Below are 20,801 nucleotides of genomic sequence, written 5' to 3' on the forward strand. Positions count from 1 at the left end.
CTGTCCCGGTTTACCAGATGCCACCGTTCATCTGGAGGGGAAGCCTGGGGGATACATTGCCTAGTGTCCAAATCAGGACCCAGGAACCCTTTGGTGACACTGAAATCAAAGTGATAAAGCAGGGCTGTTTGTTTTTTCTGACCCTAATGGCTGCATACAAGTTTGGGATATCCCAGAAAGGTCATGCGCGGATGGAGGTGACAAAGGGGAGACTGGATGAACTGGCTTAATAGGAATACTTAACCCACAAGGCTTGTGTTAGACCTTTACCTAGAGGTAAAGGAAAGAGCTCTGGAGTCACTTGTAGAGCATTAGCGGATGCTGCAATGGGAGGATGTTCAGGTCTAAGTACCGAGGTGATGATATCTCTTCTCTGATGTCCTTTGTGCATGTCCCTTTTTCCACAGCATCGCTGCAAGGCATGTTTGGGCAGCACAAAGACCTCTGCCCTATAAGCGGTGTCCACGTTCTTGGCAATAGGTTTGTATCCGAGCAAGGCTGGTAGCAGGCAGACATTTGTGTGTTTTCTCTGAAACAAATGTACCTCCTGGAGTTTCCTTCCATTGTGAAGGAGGTGCTGGCTTGGCCTCCGAAAGAGCCATGTTGGGGATCACTTGAAACCTGAACTCGCTGGAGATTTGACTCCAAAACTGCTGTGCCAGTCTCTTCTGGCACCATTGTATAGTTGCCCAGCACCAAATGCTCAATTATAGACAAAATTGAATTTACAATTTGCTTTTGGGCAATGTGTAAATTGGCCCTTCATTGATTATTAATGAAGTGCTAATTGCTCTTTGCAACCAATTTTTATGCAAATGCTATTAGTGCTATTTGCACAGTCCTGCAATTTACAGTTTTACATTTGCAATGGCCTGGTGAAAAGATGTGAAAAGATGACAGCTTGTCCTAAAAGAAAACAGGAAGGGAAGGGAGGAAGCAATCGCAAAACTTGCAAAAGTTGGAGTAGCAAAATAACACAATTAGGAATAAGAAAACATTTAAAAAAAACAAAAACAAAAACAAAAAAAACGAAACAAACCCTGTCTCTTTATTGATTGTTACAGATTCAGCGTTGACAGGGGTTGTTCTGAATGTAACAGGATCCCATGGCAGATGTAAACCAGACTCCAGGCATTTGCTGTGTGTTTCACTGCGGAGGTCAGTGTATGAATTTGCCTGTGAAAACATTGATGCAAGGCTGCCAGCATTACCCATTCAAGAACCGGGTGCTTTTCTCGGTGACAAATGACGCGGTGTTAGTTTGCGAATCAAGTGTGGGCAGCTGCTGAACTGTTTTGGCGCAGAGCTCCTCGCTGAGATAACACCTCTCCCCTGCACGGGGCTAGGAGCTGAGCACTCGCGATCATCTGCGCAGCCTCCTCCACCATCACACCGGGATTTCTGAGACCTCCCTTTGCTTCTGCATCACAGTGACACCTTGTAGATGGTGCAGAGAGTTGTGTTTTGGCAGGGGAGCTCTGCGTGAGAAGGTTGGGTCCTGCAAAATGGGAGCACTGTGGGTCTCACTTTGCTAGTGGGGAATGAGGGTTTCCAGTAAGGGCTTGTTTGCAGGTCTGGTTTCCTTAGGGGCTCTGGGTGTTGCTGCCCGCTCTGAGGCTTCACAGGAAGCCTTGGTGGAGTACGAAATCAGATTCAGCTCCAAGCTATTTCCTAATTGCTTCTCCTCTATCAGACAGACTTTTCAGTGAACTTCACTGAAGGTGTTTGAGGCAGCAGAGTGGCCTCATCTGCTGTGGGGTGACAGATGCTGCTGGTGGAACAGGGCCTGCTGAGTCCCTAACAAGAATGGGGTTTTTTTATTTGGGTAGGGGCAGGCTGTCGTCATTAGGACCCAAGGAAGCCACGGGTAGCCCCTGTCTGATGGGATAATAAGGAAACAGCTCATATGAGTGCCTGTGCAGGCAGCACAAGCAGGGGAGGCTGAAAATAAATATGACCTGGGGAGCCTCAAGTGGGGCACAGTGAAAGTGGACTTCAGCTTGAACCTGTCCATATCAGGGAGAATGAGATAACAGGAGGGTTTATTGTTGATCCACAACCACCCTTCTTTATTCTATCTTATTATTCATTTTATTGCTTATATCTTTGAGCAGAAGGATGCTGGCTTTGCATACAGCTCCCATGTTCGTACATCCAGGGATCCTGTTTATTCTTTGCACTGGGAGCTGGTGCTGAGCTGCTTGTTCACGGCAGCTCCTGGTCCCTCTAGAGCCGTCCCCTTTCCAGGTGCATCCATCTGTGCTGTAGAAGATCACTGTGCTCTTCCTCCTGACATACGTGACCTACCCTTGGCCATATTAATGTTTTTTGCTGGGACGAGTCCAAGCAGCCAAGAGATCCCTACTGCACCTGTTTCCATTCTGGTTTTGTGTCACGCCCAACTTTCCCAACAGTGATTTAAAGTTTTCTTTCCAGAGCCCTAATGAGAACATCATTTCTGCTGGACCTTGTGCCATTCTTCTCTTCAGCTTTCGGAGGAGGAGGAAGCAAGTGGATCACTGCCCAGGTGGGTTACCCCCATCCAGACCTTGCTACGGGCATGAGCTGTCGGTCCACATCCCCGGTTCGCGGCAGAACACTCGATGCAAGTGAAGGTCTCCCTGCTGCCCCGCTGCCACGCACAGCTGCCACTCGCAGGGCTTTCCCATGGTGCTGCCCAGGCAAATGCTCACTGCTCGCTCTCTTTCCTCGGGCAGCAGTGCAGGAATCTTGCTACAGCTGCAGGAATCGCTGCCGGCTGCCTCACTCTCACCGGCAGCACGGGAAGATTTCCTCTTGCTTTGATTACAGCATGGGTTGTTTTCTCAGTGGGACGCTGCTCCTGGCCGTTCCCTGGCGCGGTTACTGATAGTGCGGGAAAACACAGGAGTGCTGGGGAAGCCACAGGCGTGGAAGAGCGGCTGTGTTTCCCCCGAGGAGCTGCGTGCTGTAAGGCCCGGCGCGGACGCAGCGTGGCACTCTTTTCCAAAGCACCGGTGCCTGGCACCCGTGGGAGCCCGTCCCCACGCTCGACCCCATCCCTGACCTCGCCGGCAGCCGCAGGCACCCCGGTGCTCTCCCAGTCCTGCACACCCCGCTCCGGCCACCCCGGCTGCCGACCCTCTGACCCAAAGTCGGCGTTTTGCTGAGTATCGCGGCTCAGAGACCCGCGGCCGCCTGAGCCATCCCAGGGCTCAGCCTCAGGAAAGTGTTCAGAGGATGCTTTACAGCTGCTCAGAGCCTATGTCGGGATGCACCTATACACCATGAATGTTTTGTGGAGAGACCAGCCAGGAAATAGTTTCCAGGGGAGTAAAATCTTTTTTAATCCTGGGAGAACTGTTTGGATGTGACTTGAAGGTATTGTTGGTTTGCCTTGGTTTTGAGGGTTGCAATCGGCTTTTTCAGGGTGGATGTGGCCCTAATCTGGATGAGGACCCAGATGTGACAGCTGAGGGTTCAGGAGATGGGAATGCAACCAAACCACCCCAGAGGTAAGAGCTACCCAGCCACCTCCCCCGAAAAAGCCCTGCTTCATGCCTGGGGTAAAATATGCCTTGTGCCAGGAAGAAGAGCTTACTTAGCCTAGAAAAACCCAAGGAGCTGAGCTTGGCCTTGGCCTGAGGTGGCTGGTGACATTGGACAAGTCTCCCAGCGCTTTCAGGTGGGTGCAACACCACTCGCAGCCCCCCACGAGCAATGCCCCGGTGCAAACAGCCTGCAGGCAGCCCTGCCGGGACCCCCCCCAAAAGGCAGACGTCAGTGCCGCTCTCCCCTGGAGAAAGAGGGTTGCAGCTTCAATTTAAATAATTGTTGCCAGGGTTTCAGCAGTGACTCATTCGTCTCTGAGACAGGATCCCTTGTTAGCAGGGCGCTATCTGGGGAACAGCCCCCTCCCCGTGTTGCCAAGGCACCTCGACTAGAGGGACTTTCTGCACCTCCTTCTGCTCGTTCCTCTCGCCTTTTGTTTTCTAAAACATTCCCCCGGCTCTGCGGGCGCAGACGGGGTGCATGTGCACAGGGGTGTGCTGTCTGCACCCCAAAAGGGCTCTGCTCTGCCACGGTGGCCGAGCTCTTGTGTCTTTGCTCTTTGTTTTAACAGAGATGGGGGGAGGCTGTTTTGCTGGACCGCCGAGCATCTTGTGGGTCAGTCCGTACCACTTTGTCACTGGGATGTCATCTGCATCCTGAGGTCCCAGTACAGCAGATCAGTGTTGGGCTTCGCTCAGCCAGTGGGCACCTTGAGAAAAGGCAAACTTAGGATGATGAGGTAGGAGGGGAATAAACTCGTTTAAGCTGTTTTAGCTTTCAGATTCCCTCCAGGCTTAAAGTATGCTTTTAATTTTTAGCTTTTTCTTCTGTTTTCTTTCCAATGTCTGGTTTGGAAGGCTATTCTACCTATGAAATAGGAACAAAGTTGTGTTTTCCCCACTCCTTGGCAGTGGCTGTCTGCTGTCGGCAGTGGCTGTCTGCTGTCGGCAGTGGCACTCTGGGGTAGACTTGTTCAATTCACCCTTAGTCTCCAGACAGCACAAGGAGGTTCAGAAGATGGAGGAGGAAACCTCTTCTCCACCCCATACAAGAACACTTCCCTCCATGTGCTGCTGGGTTTTGGTGTCCATAACCAAGCCTCCCCTCCCCATGGAAAACAAAACCCAAGAAGAAATTGTGGGCCTTATTTTTTGGGACCAGCGTCCTAGCATGACCTCATTTTAAATCCCCCAAATTTGAGGAATATGTATTTTAAATATGATGTTATAAAAATGTAGTGAATATTTAATTTTATTTTTATTAAATACTAAATTGATGATGGCTGACACTTTATTAAAGTGTCAAAGTGAGTGTTCCTACATTCTAATTACTTATTCTAACAAGGAGGCAGCCTCGTCAGGAGCCGCGCACGCTGGCGTGCGCAGGCGAGGAGTGCTCCTGTTAAGTAACACCTATTAAACTATCATTTGCACCTAGAGGCATCTCATTAATATCTCAACTGGTGAGACTGCGCTGCCAGTGCCTACCTGACCTGGGGCGTTGACAGGAGAAATGGCTCCAGGAGGCCTTTCCTCGCTCCAGGCTCTCCTGTACAAATAATTCCTATAAAATTAATAACGACTATTCCACTTAATTGAATTCCTGATAAATGAAGATTCTTCCAGGCCCCTGTTAAATGCATCCAAGAGATGCAGGAGGAGTCCTGCACCGTAGTCTGGGGAAAGTTTTGTTCTTCTCCTCTCTCCCCTCCTTGCTTCCTTTGTCTCTCCAAGCCTCTTCCCACCCTGTCCATCCCTCCTGCTGTTCCCACCTCATCACTCTTTTCCTTCCCCTCCTGACCATGTCTTCTCTTTTCTGCAGCAATTTCCTTTTTGATCTCCCATTTGACTCCCTCCCACTTCTCTGCCTCTGCCTGGATCTACCTTTATGGCTATCATCTCACTTACTTTCCTTCTGGAGCCCTCTTCTTCTTTCCTCTCTTCCCCTTCCATCTTTCTTTCTTCCATCTTCCATTTGGCTCTTCATCTCACCAATAAGAGCCATTTTTCTCAGGTTTCCTTTCAGACCCTGAAATGGTTGTCTTAGAGGAATCTCCTTGCTGGTGTGAGATCTCTGTTGGATGAGGTTGTGGCGTTGCATCTTCAGAGCTGACCAGTCACTGGGAAGATGTGTCCTCCCCCAAAGTGGAGATTGCCATCCCCCAAATACTTCCAGAGCATGCAAGTCTCCTTTCATCCCACCTTCCCCATGGATGGAGAGATACCCATGTAAGAAGAGGAGCTTGTCCTCAAGACAGTTTATAGGGTCACCACTTGGACGCCAAATCATTACAAAAGAGGTAATGGGCTCCTGCAAGGGACACTTTGGAGTTTGAGAGCTTTTTGTTGCACTGCAGGGCTGTCTTGAATGTCATTTACTCTGCTCCTAGCGGTAAAGGGGCTGCCTTTTTGACCTTATCATGTGCAGCTGCACTACTGGCATTGGGGTTTGGTCATCAGTTGTTGGGGTTTGCTTTTGTCATTCTTTTAATAAATGTAAAAATACCCACTAAAAAATTCCATTCTATTTTTATTTCATTCCAATTAGAAAAACAAACTAGAAACTACACTTCATATTAAAAACACCAACTCGAGATTCAAAGCAAGCAACTTAAAAATAAATAAATACATAATGGAAAAAATATCATTAAATAACACGTGAATAACAAGTAATGGGATTTTAATCTTCTTGCTAGGAGAGGCTACTTCTTCAGCACTAAAGGTGACTCACAAGCAGCATCACCCTGGGAAAGTTAAAAAAGTGGTAATTCGATAAGACTCAAGGATTGTGTGGGACTCAAAGAGGGATAAAACAGCCTTGCAGGGAGCTCTCCTTCCTCTGTCTCTGAGTGATGAATGAAACTGGAAAACCTGATCAGTTCAGAGCTGCTGAAAAATAAAACATGATCACGTCTTCATGAACACCCAGATAGGCTGGAAATCGCTGCCCCACAATGCCATGACGGCTGAAAGCTGAACAGAGTTCAAAAGGAGGTTCAGCATTTGTATAGATAACTATATTCAGAGTTGTAGGAATTATTATTAAAAAAATATATATAAATCAAACAAAATAACAACACCCTGTGAAGGGGTCTGGAGAGCATCTCTGGGTGCCTGCAGCAGGACTCGGCTAACCATCGAAGTTAAGAAGAAAATTCCTGCGGTGGTAAGTTACTCCTAAAACAGGGTTTCTTGCACCAGCTTCTGCTGCCTCCAGTAGTGGAGCTGAGATGGAGCCCCAGACCTCTGGGGCACCTGGAAATGGGGCTGTTGTGTCCACACTTGGGTGGTGTGTTTCTGGTCCCATACTTCTGTGGAGACATCCAGAGTGGAGTGAAAGAGATGGAGGTGGGAAAGGAAGAAAATAAATCAGGGAAGGAACAGATTGGTCTTACAGGGGCAGTGGGAAAGCCAGAGGGGAGGAAGGGGAAGATCTGAAAGAAAGGAGAAACAGGTGGAGAAGGAAGAAGGCTTTATTTCTACAGGTAGTGGGAGGTTTTCAGAGGCCAGTTCTAGCAGATGAGAACCTCTTGGGGCAAGTCTTTTGCAATATATCAAACAAAGCAGAAAAATGGATTCTCTTGATAAGAGTAAATTGGTGTTTGGTACTGGGCTGGTAGGTGAGCTAGGAATCCAGCCACAGGCAAATATGAGCTGTGAAGAAGGGGTGCAGGAAATAAATGGAAGAAAAATTTTAGGTAAGCAAAGGAGAGGTGTACAGAGCACTTAGAGGCACTGATCAAACTATGTCTGTAGGATGTTTTTCACATTTTACTCTAAAAGAGGTGACAACCAAAAGTTGTGAAAACTTGAAGAAGACGTATTTACTGGTGTGTTTCCTTCGAGTGCAGAGAGGACAGGCAGGTGTGGCAGGAGCAAGGACTTCACTGCTCAACAGCAGGCACCATGCCGCCTTCCCCATCTTGTGGCTAGTCATTGCCAGGGGTATAATTTAAGGCAGAACTCGGCCTTTCTTACATATTTCGCTTAGTCCCTTGATTTTAATTGATCCCGTTGTGTGCATTTCAACCATTTCATCGGCCTGTGGTGCCTGGTTTCCCAGGTCAGAGGGAGGTGAGCACTGTTCCTCTGCCAGAGGGCGGAGGGGAAGGGAGTGTTGTCTGTGCGTAAGCTTTGGGATGGAGAGAGGGCCGTGAATCGGTGCTGAACATGGGTACGCCTTGTAATATTCCTACAGCTGCTTTGCCTGCCGCGGCTCACCCTCCCTTTCCCTCCGCCATCCCTCTTTCTTTTCTCTGCTTAGAGAGTCTGTTCCTTTATACTCATGGCCTTTGTGGGAGCCCACCCCGCTCTCATTCAGGGTTAGCTCTGCCACCATCACAGCCAGGAGGCTAACGGGGGCTTCGACGTGTCCCTTGGCTGGAGGTCTGGCCATGGGGTGGCTCAAGCCACCGGGTCTCCCTGTCCCCCATCGCGCGGGCAGGGTCCCCGGGGCTGCCGCATGTGGTTCAGGCAGCAGCACTGCAGCGGGGCAGGGGTCCTGCGGGTCGGGGTGCGGGACGGGGTGCCATGTCACCCCTCCGGTGAGCAGCCAGGTGCGTGCCCTGCTCCTTGCACGGCGGCGGATGATGGGGCAGGCCGATCGGAGGTACAGCTGCGCGGCTTCAGATTAGTGTTTATTTTCCAGGCTGAAAGGAAGCTTGTGATCCCAAAGCCCTTCTGTGTTTAGCCAGACCTCTCATTCACTTGCAGAGGAAACCCATGTCAGCCGCTCCTCTTTGTCTCCCCTGAGCTATTGCTTTGAATCTGAAAGGATTGGGTGCAGATTTCAAGGGATGTTCAGACAAAGGCTGTTTGAACAGCACTTGTGTAAATAATCCATGAAAAACTCTTTGAATAACCTCAATGAAATTTTCTCTGAATTTGCTATTCTTTTTCTCCAGCGGCAGAAAGAAGTGGAAGTCAGGAAAGGGAGGAGAGTCAGAGGAAGGGAGGGAGAGAGGGAGGAAAGGGGTGGGAGAAGGACCGACACTTTTTCTCTCTGCCAACTTCTCTGAATGCCAAGAAGTAGCTTGGCTTAGAAAAAAAATCTCTTTGTTATTTTCACAGCTTTAGGAATAATCTCATACGGGACCTCCGTGTCCTCAAACTTCTCCGTATGTTAAATGTAAGGGGACACCCTTGTATTTAACACAGCAAGGGTAATGTCGAGCCAGTTAATTATTAGCCGTATGGTTTAATGTTCACTTGCTGTACATATGTACGAAACAATTCCCCTTTAGCATGTCGTTTAGTTTGCATTAAAATGGAGATAATTGTTTTGATGCCAAATGTTCCCGTCCCGTCCCCCCCCCCATTCCTCTTCGTACAATTTATACAAATTACATCCTTAAACAAGAGGGACAAAAAGTCCTTTGATTTGGGTTCTTTTGAAGATATCCAAATTGAATCCCGTGCTGTGACTGGGGACACCTCAGCCCAGGCTGGACGAAGCGGGTTTTGCCCCGGGGCCGTGCAGGGATCTGGGGGGGGGGCACCCCGGGATGGGGCCGGGGAGGCTGCACCCACACAGGGGAAGGGGCTTTGGGGGCTCTCAGCTTTTTCGGGAGCCGGTTCAGTGGATGTCCAGGAGATGGAGCAGTGTTTCTGTGGCCTCTGTCGCCGGTGCCCCTAACGAGCCAGTCTGTCTGAACTCGGAATGAATTTTGTTCCCTTTTCATCACTCTCTGATGTCCAGCTGCTCCTGTCAACACCTTCTTATAGCATGTAATTCATCGCTCAGACTGACAGCTGGGGCCGTGGGCCTGGGACCAGCTCCTCCTGCCATCGGCTGCACCCAGAGAGGGTCCCTGGCCGGAGCAAGGGCTTCCCTCGCCCCCTTCCCGCACCTGAGCCTCACCAACTCTCCAAAGGATTCCCCAGACAAAACCCAGAGCAGCCCAGCTCACCCTGGCCCCCTCCCGCTCTCGCTGGGTAACCTCTGGTGGGGGTTTTGGGGGGCATCTCCCTTGCAGACCCCCACCCCGGTGGGTGCTGCGGGGCTGGGGGAGGCTGATGAGAAGGGAACGAGGCAGGGCTGCGAGGAGAGGAGGGTGGCCGAGGCCATGCCGGCAGCTCCCGCAGGATGCGATGCCGTCTGGGCTGTGACCACCCGGTCCTTTTATTCCTGGGTTTTAGCTTATTTTGACTGTAGGTCAAAGCAGGAGCAACCTTGTCCCCAGATTTACGGGCTCGTACCCGAATAACGAATAGTGGCTGTCACCCCACACCATCCCCAAGGCACATCTAACAGGGAGATGCTTTGCTAATGCCACTGTGCACAAAATCACGCAGCTTCCTTTTGTACCAATCCCCCTACCCGAATGCCCTCTTCCCTTCGGTCTACCAGCCAGTTTCTAATAATTATGCTTTAACTCAGCACTTCTGCCTTCAATTCTCCTCCTGTACCTTCCTGTCTTCCCGTAATTTATTCTATATTTCACCCATTTCTTGTCCTCATTTATAATTCTTCTTTATTTTATTACTTTGCATAATTTCCTTTTAGGATTTGTCATAAAATAAATTCTGCCACCTCTGTGTTCTCATTTCTGCTCTCAAGTGTCAGTGTGCACTCTCCGGCGGCGGTTCCCAACGCCTTCCAAGCCCCCGTGCTGGAGCTACCCCAACCTTGGAGGATCTGGGGAGCCAAAGATCTGAAGTGACCTCAGTTTCAGAAGGGCCTTTTCAAATGAATCAGCACCCTGAGTGACATCTGGAAAGATGACTCTGAGTGTAAATTCAGGGTGAATGACCAGCCAGGTTTTTTTGCTATGGTGAAATGCTGACATGGGCAGAATGATCATCACATGATTGCCCAAATCTGAGTTAAAAATACTGATGACTAAGGGAATGAGGAAGCTGAGGAGAAAAACTGCTGATGTACTGATGTCCAGTCTGTCCTGGAAAGTAGGAAAGCACATGGGGAAACTGAGGCACGGAGTTCTAATCCAGATCCTCCAAGGTGTTTAGATGCTTGGGTCTCTTTGAAACCAATGGGAAGGAGATGTCTGACATTTTTGACAGTAAGTGTCTGATTCACCTTTTCAAGGTCACACAGAACACTTGTAGAAAGGTGATATGGAAAACTGAATGCAAATTTTCTGCAATTCATCCCAGAATCTGAATCTTTTAGCTGAAGGGTAGCCCAGCATGAGGGAGAGCAGGAGACTTGGATGAGCTGCCCTATGTTTCAGTGCACTCCATCTCCAAGGAAAATAGAAACTATTTATGTGGAGTTGGAGTCCAAACGCTGTTGTCTGCTGGTACATCTCCTGGTGGAGAGTGGACCTACCACATCCATTGAGCAGCCCCAGAAGCATCAATTTCCAGTTACCTCCACGGAGTGGAAATTTGAAATTTGCTCAACAACTTTTATGCAGGCTGGAGGATTTGGGAAAACTATAGGAATCCAGATTCACAAATGGTCCTTGCTGCCCAGACACAGGGAGCTGCCAGAACATGAGCTTGCAATGAGGTTCCTTTACCCCTGGAAAGTCCTTTGCAAGAGGAGAGCATCCAGGAAGGACCAGCTCTACTAAAGGCAGTAGAGCCTTAATGCAGAAATGAGATTTGGAGGGGGAGGAATCGCATTCAACCGAGGTAAAAAACAATCAAATCCCAACCCTGGTAATGCAGCCCCCTCCTTGAAAGCACCTTTTCTGCTGCAGACACGGAGACGTACCATTCTAAGACGCACTTGGAGCAAAGTTTGGGGCTGTTCCTGGAGGTGGCTATGCAGAGAACCAGGAGTCTGTAGTTCATTTAATTTTGAGTGAGTCCTGATGGGAGAATATAGAAACAAATGAAAGCACCCTCTCTGTGCCCAAAATCTGTAGCGGTTTCTCCAGCTGCAGACATCTTACCTGCTTTGAAAAGTTTGAAGTTATGACACAGTATGCTAAGGTACCTGAACCCTTTTGAAGGCTCTTTTTGAATGAACCCGGGCCAAAAGATGGCTTTGTGTGTGAGAACCACATGGTCTTATTTGCCGTTCCCTCGATTTTTAAGATTCGCTTGGATTTGAAGCTCAAAGTAAAACCTGTGAGAACAAAACCTCGGGGGGATCAGATGGAAAATGTCCTCCTGGTTCCCTGTGCTGGAAGAAAACCACCGGCTTCATCTTCCTAACGCATTCTGTTTTGGTTTTTTTCCTAGTATGGAGAAATCCCTGTGTGGTTTGGGTTTGCGAGAAGGATTTTCCCTTCATGCGCTGCCACAACAACTGAGATCAGCTGAGGCACTCAAGTGAACGGATCCTAGATGTAATTGTCTGAGGGCTGGTGGCCAGGTTTTTTCAGAAGAGGGTCCGACTGGCTCCGTTTCAGTTCCACCTCTGCCTTGACAGAGCCTGTCTCCTTTAATCATTAGAGTTCAGTGCACGGCTTTTGCCTGGCACAAGTTGGAATTTCATTTGTTTTGGAGGAAGATTGCTTCTTTTGTTAGTTTAGATCTTTTGGTTCCAGTTGTGTAAACTGGGACAAGCCGATCCCATTGGCTCCAAGGAGCTGACGGCCAGGAGAAGGCTGGTCTGCTTCTCAGTTTCAGGGTTTGGTTTTAAATCTTTAAAACACCATCCCTGTGTCTATAGAAACATTCTGGTTTCTATAATGAGGCACGTTTTATGAACTGCGAACAAAATGAATGTGTGTTTTTCCCAAACTCGGGGCAGTCAACACAAACTCAGCGCCATAAACTGAGTTTCCTGAGTAAACTGAGTTTTGAATTTATTCAAATGAAAGTAAATGTTGCATTATTACAGCTTTGCAAAACTCCAGTTAATTTATGGTGGTATAAAATCCATTTTTTTAATGACTGTGACACTGCCAAAATCTTTGCAGATGCAGAAACAGCTTCACAGGAGAATTTCAATCTAACATCAACAGGAGATTTGGAAGATGAATTGTGCAAGGATCTCCTTCCTCCAAAAATGCTGCTTTGTTTTGCTTTTTAGCATTTGGTTTGGCTCTAATATTGTCTGGTTTATGATGTTTTAATTATTGTTGTTTATTTATTATAATCATATTTTAATTGTTTCTGTAGTGCCTTGAGTGCCTTGGCAGGGGGGCGCATTATAAATTAAATTATTATTAAAAAGTTATTATTACGTGTACCTACTCCAAACTGAGCTAGAGCAGGGAACACACTCAACTGCCTGGAATTAATTCCCCCCTTTTCCTTTGTCTCCTCTCTACTCAGAAGCATAGTTCAAAGGGTCGGAAAGAGAAAATGATGTTTCACTGTCTCCTCCTGGGGTGAGGCGAGGGGAGGGGAGATCTGCTCTGGGCTCCCTCAGGGACCCGGTGCTGCCTCCCTTGGGTGCTGGGGATGAAGTTAGGGAAAGGGTGTGCTGTGTGGGCTAGGCAGAGGTTGGAGTTATTTTTTAAAGCCTTTCTGCATCGCCCCCTCCTTGCTCCTGGAGGGCAGATTGCTGGAAGAGGCTGGTTGCTATTTGCTGCAGTACAACAGGATTTGCTAGTTCTTAAAAGGGAGACTGTTACAAGTGCTTGTGGTGTGCTTGGAGGGAAGGAAGGGGCTGTCACCGCTGGTGGCCAGGCAAGGATGGCAGGGGCTTCTGGCCCTGTCTGAATCCCACTTTGCCTCTCCTGACCTTTCTGGTTTGCCGCAGACATCACCATGGCCGCTAGCAGGGTCCTTGCCAGCCCAGAGAAATCCCATCTGGGGAAGCCACGGTTCTCAAAATCACAGCCGAGGTTTCAGCCCTCTGGTCCCATTGCTGGTGCACAGGGCAGATGCTATGGCTCCTCCACTTCTGCTTTGACCTCTCTGGGGTTTCCATGTGCCACAAGGCAGTGACCAGTGGCCGTCTCAAGGTTGGTGATGGGAAGACCAAAGCAAAACACCCTCACCCCTAGCTCATCCCAAGGCCAAATAGGACCACTGTGGGACAAAGCTGGTGAAGAGAGACATTTTTTCCATTTTCTTTTCATTTATCTCCCTGCGGGTTTTCTCAGACCCCTCTGTCCCAACACGGTCTGGCTGTTGTTGCAGCATGAGCACAGATAGCCCTCCCCTGGGACAATCGCTTTTGGTGCGACTGGGATCCAGCTTGAAGATCACCAAGCACTCACATCAACTGATACCATCAAGACTCTTCTCCCAGCATGGAAAAGAAGGATTTTTCCCCTACCTCAGACCTCCTCAACACTTGCTCAAAGGCTCAGGTACGGATTATTTGGGTTCTGCATGGATAATCATCTTGCTGCTCCTTACAGGCATGCTGCAGGGATGCTAGAGGCACTTGGGTGTTATGGTGATGGGAGCCACATGAGCACCATTGATGGATTAGTGATAATGTGAAGGTCCCTGTTACATTTGCCATCAGTCTGCTAATGAATATTAAGAGACAGATGTCATATGAACATCTCTACACTTTGGAGCTGGTGGCAAACTTCACACCTTCAGCTCTCCTAATAAGAGAGTATTTCATCCTACTCAAAATGCTTATTATAGCTAGTCTGATAGGTACTGTAAGATCTCATTTATCTATATGCTTTATTTTAGATAGGTAATAGAAAAAATTACCTAGAAAGGCAGCAATTTATTCCTACCATTTAAGAATAAAACTGTGATTTTAACTTATTCCAGTTTGTGGACTCCTGAATGAAGTTTTCCAGTGGAGGCACAGATCTCTGTGTGTGTTGCTCTGGAGCATAAAAAATCTTGCTTTATTTTGTGACCCGCTACAGATGTCCATTCACAATCCATGGGAGTCTGGAGGCCATGAGGACGGGAGAGGGAAATGGGTCTGGTGTCTCTGTAGGACTCCTAATGCCTTAATAAACCTGCAGGGTTTCACTAACCACTTTCCCATGGTGGTGTCAGACAGGGTCAGCAAAAATAGCTGTTCCTGTAGACATTTGGTGTCAGTCCTAAGAGAAGTCATCTTTTCTGCCTCCTTTATTGCTCCTGTTTAACCAGAGCCACATGCGAGGCACCTTCTCCCTCCCTGACATGCATCCATTTATTGGTCCTGCTTTGGGCACTGCTGTTCAGCCTCTGCTTTTCCCACCCCGCTCCGGCATGTCCCCAGGGATCTCCAGCCGGGGCTCAGCTGCTGCCCTTCTCCATATGCACTCCCTCTTCCTCAGGCCCTTTCTGCCTGGCTGTGTTGGAAAGGGAGCTGCAATTCCCCACGCCACCCCATCCTCCAGCAAAGCCCTGGTAATCCTGCACCCAGGGGCCATTTAGCCCTGTCTGCCTGGTTTGCAGCTCTGCCACTGAAGAGTCCTAATTTGGTGTCATGTCAAGAGAGGACTGGGAGGCAGGGCAGGGCTCCTGAGGACTGGGGTCTGCTCCTGATTTTACACCCACGCAAAGGATGAGCTCGGTGAGCCCCTTCCCCTCCAGTCCTCACTGCAGAGGTGAAAAAAGACTGGGAAAGGGTATTAGTTAAAACCAAGCACCCACCAGCCGTGGTGTTACCCTACATCTGCTTTCCTCCTCCCGACATCCAGGCCTAAGGTTTTAATTTTATTGTGTTCATTGCTGGTCATTACTAAATTGATGGTGTTTTGGCGTAAAGACTTCAAGCTCCTCTGACTTTCTGAGTCTGTAATAGGGCAAGTAACCCTGTACTTGGAAAAAAATTAGCTTTAGACCCTCTGCACCACGTATTATCCTACGCATTATGTATTTTTTATCTCCTGTGGCTGGTAAAGCCTTGTTGTGTCTAAGGAGAACACTTGAGTGTGTTTGGCTCTTCAACATGATGCTTATTCCCTTTCCTGCCCTCTGCACCCAGCCTCGCTATTGCTTGTGCTGGTGCAGAGCACAGGCAACGGGGAATCATGCCTCTCCCTCCAGTTTTATGGCTGCTGATGGCACCAGTTACCACTGCCTCAGGACTGGGAGATTTGGAGGCTGCACAGCTCACTGCAGAGCTGTACACAGGCTCTGCGGCGAGGACTGCTGCTGGTGCCACTTGGGTGCTGGGTATCATTTCTGCCTGAGCTTCTGATAATGGAGTAACATGCCCCAGATGTCACACTTCCAGAAGTGTCCTTCCCAAGTAAACTCTTAGGTTGTGTTACCAAAAGGGGATACCAGAATGGCTATTTTCTTTACTTCTTTCTCTAAGGAGCTTACACAAGAAATCTCAGGCTGGGCAAAATACATCCACCCTTACCCTATCCACCACCCTCTTGCTGCGGTAACAAAAAGGAAAAAGCACTCTTTTCTGGGGGTTTTGTCTTGGGTCAGGAGGGCATAAGGAGGCAAACATAAATGCGACCCTCACATGCTGGTTATAGTGGATGTAGCCATGGGATATGTGTAATATAATACACCGCCCTGTAATAAACCACACTTATCTCGGCTCCATTCTTCCCACTAATCCACCTCCAGTGGGACTTCTAACGCCGCAGACCCCCGTATGCTTCAGAGAGTGGTCTTTTTGAAAGCAAAACCACACCAACGACCTGCCAGCTGTCTGGGGGTTGGGTTCCTCCCCAGAAACAGGTACTTGCCACCCCAGTTCGTTCCTCTGCCCACAGCCCAGCACACACTGTTCACTCTCGTGCCTCTCTACCGAGCCCTGCCACACTGGGGAGTCCACCTCCCGCATGCTGTCAGGACTTGGATCTGGAGATTTACATCCCCAGGCCTTTCCACAGAGTTCTCCTGGATTTATAAGAGGGCAGGATTTGACCTGCAGAGTTTAACAATGGTTGTTAACCTTGACTGTGATCAAATTAGACTGGAGCACAAGCTGGCTGTTGTATTGGGAGCTAAGTTGCAACCTGCCTAGAAAATAACATGCGTTCTCTTCTCTTGCATTAACGTATTTTTTTCCAATGAGTTGGGATATGTTCTGGCTGTATCTGTACTGGGGAGGGATCAGCACAATATCAGGAGTTTCTGACCCAGATGGGCTCCATCTTTTTCTATTATCTAGCTGGAGCCAGAGGAGCTTTTAACTGAGAACAAATGTTTTTAGGCCCTCTCCATGCTGCCACTCTTCAAATATGTTTGAAAGTGTTTTCCCCAATGCCTGATGCGTTTGTAACATGTTTTAACTTCAATGTGACTAAATGCTCGGCTCTTGCAGGTCTGCAGCACAGCTTCTCATTTGCCTGGCTGAAAATCAAATCTATATGTGCATTTGCATACCAGAGCTGGGCTACGATCCTGCCAGCCAGCTAGTTCGTTCCCTGTGTAGGCAGGTCCTTAGTGTATCTCTTTCCAGACAAGAAAGCCCTTGTGGTTGGGATGCTAAAAATAACAAATGTGTCTTCGTGCCTTGAGTAACATGGGCCATGGGTGGGCACAGCCTGGCTTTTAAAGGGTTAAGGAGGCTCTGTCCTTGGTGACATGCAATTTATGATCTTGTGAATCCTTTTTTAATTATTTTGCTGTGACAGAGGTGGAAATATCCAACTTCAAACGACTGGCTTTATTGATATGCTGCTATTTGTGCCTCTGTGGAGGAACAATCCCATAAAAGCAATAAATTAGAAAAACCCCTTTTCTCATCAGAGGGAGAGATACTTTCTGGCTGGGAGCAAGAGACCTGGTGCAAAGGCATTTCAGCTCCACGAAGGGGCTCCCTGTGATCTGCGGTGAAAAGCCCTTTCTTACTAACCAGGCACATTTATGGTGCACCCACCTACTCGGCTGCATGCTCCCCTCCAACCCAGGCCAGGCTTATTGCATGGGGCTGGAGTTTGGGAATGGAGGAAGAATTTTTGTCTGCATTCACGGATGTTGGCTTAACAGCTGTAAAATGTTTATGGCTTTGTGGCTGTTCGTATTGGCTAGTTATTTACCATATTTGCACTGAGAGGATGATCAGAAAGCACATTTTAGGACAGAAAAAGGGATTTTAAAGTACAATTAACTAATGCTGTTGGAGATGAGCTGGTTGAGGCCAAAATGGCAGTGTTTGTTTGCAGACACAAATGACTGGTTTTCACCACAGAGAACGTACCAAAATCCATCTCATGAATCCAGATGAGAGCAAATATGACACTGTATATTTTTTTTAAGTGTAAATAGTTACCCGTAACAAAGATGTACAGGCCTGGCCACTGGAGTACCCAGGCACAGCCATACAAACACCAGCAGTTATGAAATTATTTGTGCTTCCAGCTGCATTTGGCAGGTGCCAGAGCTGAGCTGGGCTCTGCCAGCGTGCGTGGAGTGAGTATTGTGTAGGGTCTGACCCATTTATGGCACGTAAGCAAGCCCATTCCCTTCTTTTTAGACGGGCACAGTCAGACGTGGAGCAAAAGATAGATGGAGACTGACCCTGCGGCCCCAGGGACATCCACTGACCTGACCGTGAGAGCCCCCGCTAGCACGAAAGCCGCTCAGCCTTGCAGGGAGACTGCAACGGGGTCTTAGTCCTGCAGCTGTTCCATTAACAACTCACCCACATGAACAAGGATGAAGCTTCTTGGCTGCTTCTTTTTGCCATACGTGTTACCTGGTCTAAGATGCTCTGAGGTGCTCAAGGACCCGGGACCCAGCACACCTGTATATCATGGGGGTGGGTGGTAAGGTCCAGTTCTGGTCCATCCTGGGGGCTTTTGTGCCAGTGCAGGAGTGTGGATGGGGCAGTAGCAGCGAAGAAGTGATGATGGCTGGAGTCAGTGTCCAACACAAAGCTATCAGCGTGCTCGCACTATGCTCATGGTGAAAAGTCATGTAGCTTGTCCCAAATCTTTAATGGATACTAGTCCTGAGGAGGGTGACAGGTCTGGAAGGTGAAGTCCTCCTGGGTTCAGCACGGGTTCTGGCTCCATCAGTGTGGCCCAGCCCAGTTCCTGGAAACCACCCCTCAGGGTGGAAGAGGTTTTGCCATTGTGTTGGTACACACCTCAGCTTCTCCCTCATGGATCAAGTGAGACTGTGAGTCGAGGCTAACAGCAAAGATACTGTAAGTCAACACCACAGAGGAATTGTGAAGTTTGGGAAAAATTGATTCCATGCTTACCCTGACCAAAGCCTCTGCCTGTAACTGCAGCTACGGTCTCCTCAGTACAAACCCTAGAAGGAGGGGGAGACTTCACCAGGGCTGAGTTCACACATTCCTAACAGAAGTCAAGCATCAGCCCCAAGTCCTGTGTTTACCAAAGAGGAAACAGCAGTGTACCCTGAGCTGGAACCTGTCATTTGTTTTTGTTAAGAGAATCTGTGAAATATCTGCTGTTCTTGTACCAGTGGAAATTTTTATTGTACCCAAGACCTCCACTCATTTCAGAGGCTGTCCTTTGGTAATGACTTTTGCTGGCAGCTAACCCGGCCCCGGTCTGAATCGATGACCTCGAGGTAAAATTGCTCCAAATGCCATCATTATCCCCTGGAAGCACCCAAAAAGCAGAAGGTAGGTCCTGATTCTCTTTTGCACGCTGGCATAAATCAGGAATGCCTTCACTGAAGTCCCAGGCACTTCACACACTCTAGATGTGGTACAAGAGAAAGATGATTTAGTCCCTGAGTATTTACTTGCCGTTGATCTAATCCTGAGATGCTGCAGTGAATGGGATATTGCTTTTGACTTACACAGATGCTCGATCAAGCCTACAGCGATTAACATTCAACACCTGTGCTTCAATCAAGCTACTTTTCTGTAGTAATATCATTTATGCTGAAACTTCTTCTCCTTCAGTCACTGATCTTCAGACTTATCTGCCTTTGCCTGGTGTAAATCCAGGGTAACCTTGTTCTTATCAGAGTTATTCCTGATCAGCACTGGTTTAAATGAAATCCGAATGTGACCCAGAGATTACATCATTTCAGGGCCCTGTAAAGATCAGAGCTACAACACAAGTTCACTGGTATTGATCACCTCATCTATGCCGACAAGAACAAACAAAGCAACGTGGCTGAGACACTATTGTGTTTTAATTCCCTGACATGGTAAAATCTATTGTGCAGCGGGGTCTTCAACGTTCTCTGTTTATAGGCATCATTTTCACAGGGGTGGGAACTACCTACCTCTGTGCAGGCCCATCCTCAGAGTTTTTCCTCCAAATCCATAAAACTACCAGGCTTGGCACGTGCTGCACAAGGAGAGATTGATTGGAGCCGGTCTGAGCGATGGAGAACATTTCCCATCCAGGGAGAGAGGGACCGGGCAGGAAAACAATCCTGGCCTTGGGAAACCGTATCTGCTGACAGACAGCGTTGGTCATCCGTGTGGACAGCCCATCTTCTAGATGGGGGGTTTTCCCATGACACCCAGAAAACCCCGTTCATGAACTGCAGCTCAGCGTTACCCCAGGTTCACACCCCACCAGGACCAGTGCCTTCAGGTTGGACTGGGCACCCAACGCTGGGGTACCTGCCAGCTCAGAGCCCACCAGGGCTGGATTTTCAGAGCCCGTTTCCACCAGCACCTTGCCATGCCCATGGGAAAGACGAAGCACCACCGGTGGTGAACAGCATGGAACCAAACCCTGCACACCGCTGCAGAGCTGCAGCAAACTGGACCCTTATCCAAAACAGCCTTTTGCTGCTGCTTGGTCGCATCCTGAAGGTCACTGGTGAGGCCAGGCAAGGAGAAACCAATGTCTGCCACCTCCCTGGGCCTCCTGGGCATGTTCACACCTCCGACCTTGTGACCCCTCAGGAAATCATCCCACTAGAGGGCACTGGGAGTCGATTTTCCATCCCCTCCTCTCAGTTTCTGCTCTTTATTTGAGTTTCTCCTTGCTTAGTGTTCTCCCCACCTCTCCCTCCTCTTTGCTGGCCAGCTCAGACTGTTTAAATTGGAAATTATTTGTATTACTGTCTGTAAATAATAGATGAGGGAGTGAAGTGGAGTTGGTGTCCCTTCCATAAACTCCTCCTCACTTTAATTAGTGCGAAACAGCCTGGTGAGAATGCGAGCTGCCTTGATGCTGGTAATTAAAATTGAAACCACTGAAAAGCTGCTCTATTTTTTATCGGAGCTGCTGTTCGGAGCCGGGAGCCTGCGGACAGCTCTGCAGTAAAGAGTGATAATGAAGGTGTGAATTCCCGGGGGGAGGAGGGGCAGCTGTAGCGATGGCTGAACTTACACCAGATGAAAATGCAGGAGCAATTAGAGGTGGCTGTGTACAAGCTGGGCATTGGAGATTAGTTAGCACCTTGGGAACATGGCAGGGAGGGACAGGGAAGGGGCAGGGATTTTTTTTTCCTTTTTGAAAAATTTTAATAAAAAAAAAAAAAAGGCGGGGGAAAAGGTTGGTAACTTAAAATGAAGACAAACATGCACAGTGTCCTTGCCTGGCTCTGCTGGCCTGCCCAAGCAAGGGATGGGAGCGACGA

Source organism: Harpia harpyja, chromosome 21, assembly GCF_026419915.1.
Source record: "Harpia harpyja isolate bHarHar1 chromosome 21, bHarHar1 primary haplotype, whole genome shotgun sequence".
Taxonomy (NCBI): domain Eukaryota; kingdom Metazoa; phylum Chordata; class Aves; order Accipitriformes; family Accipitridae; genus Harpia; species Harpia harpyja.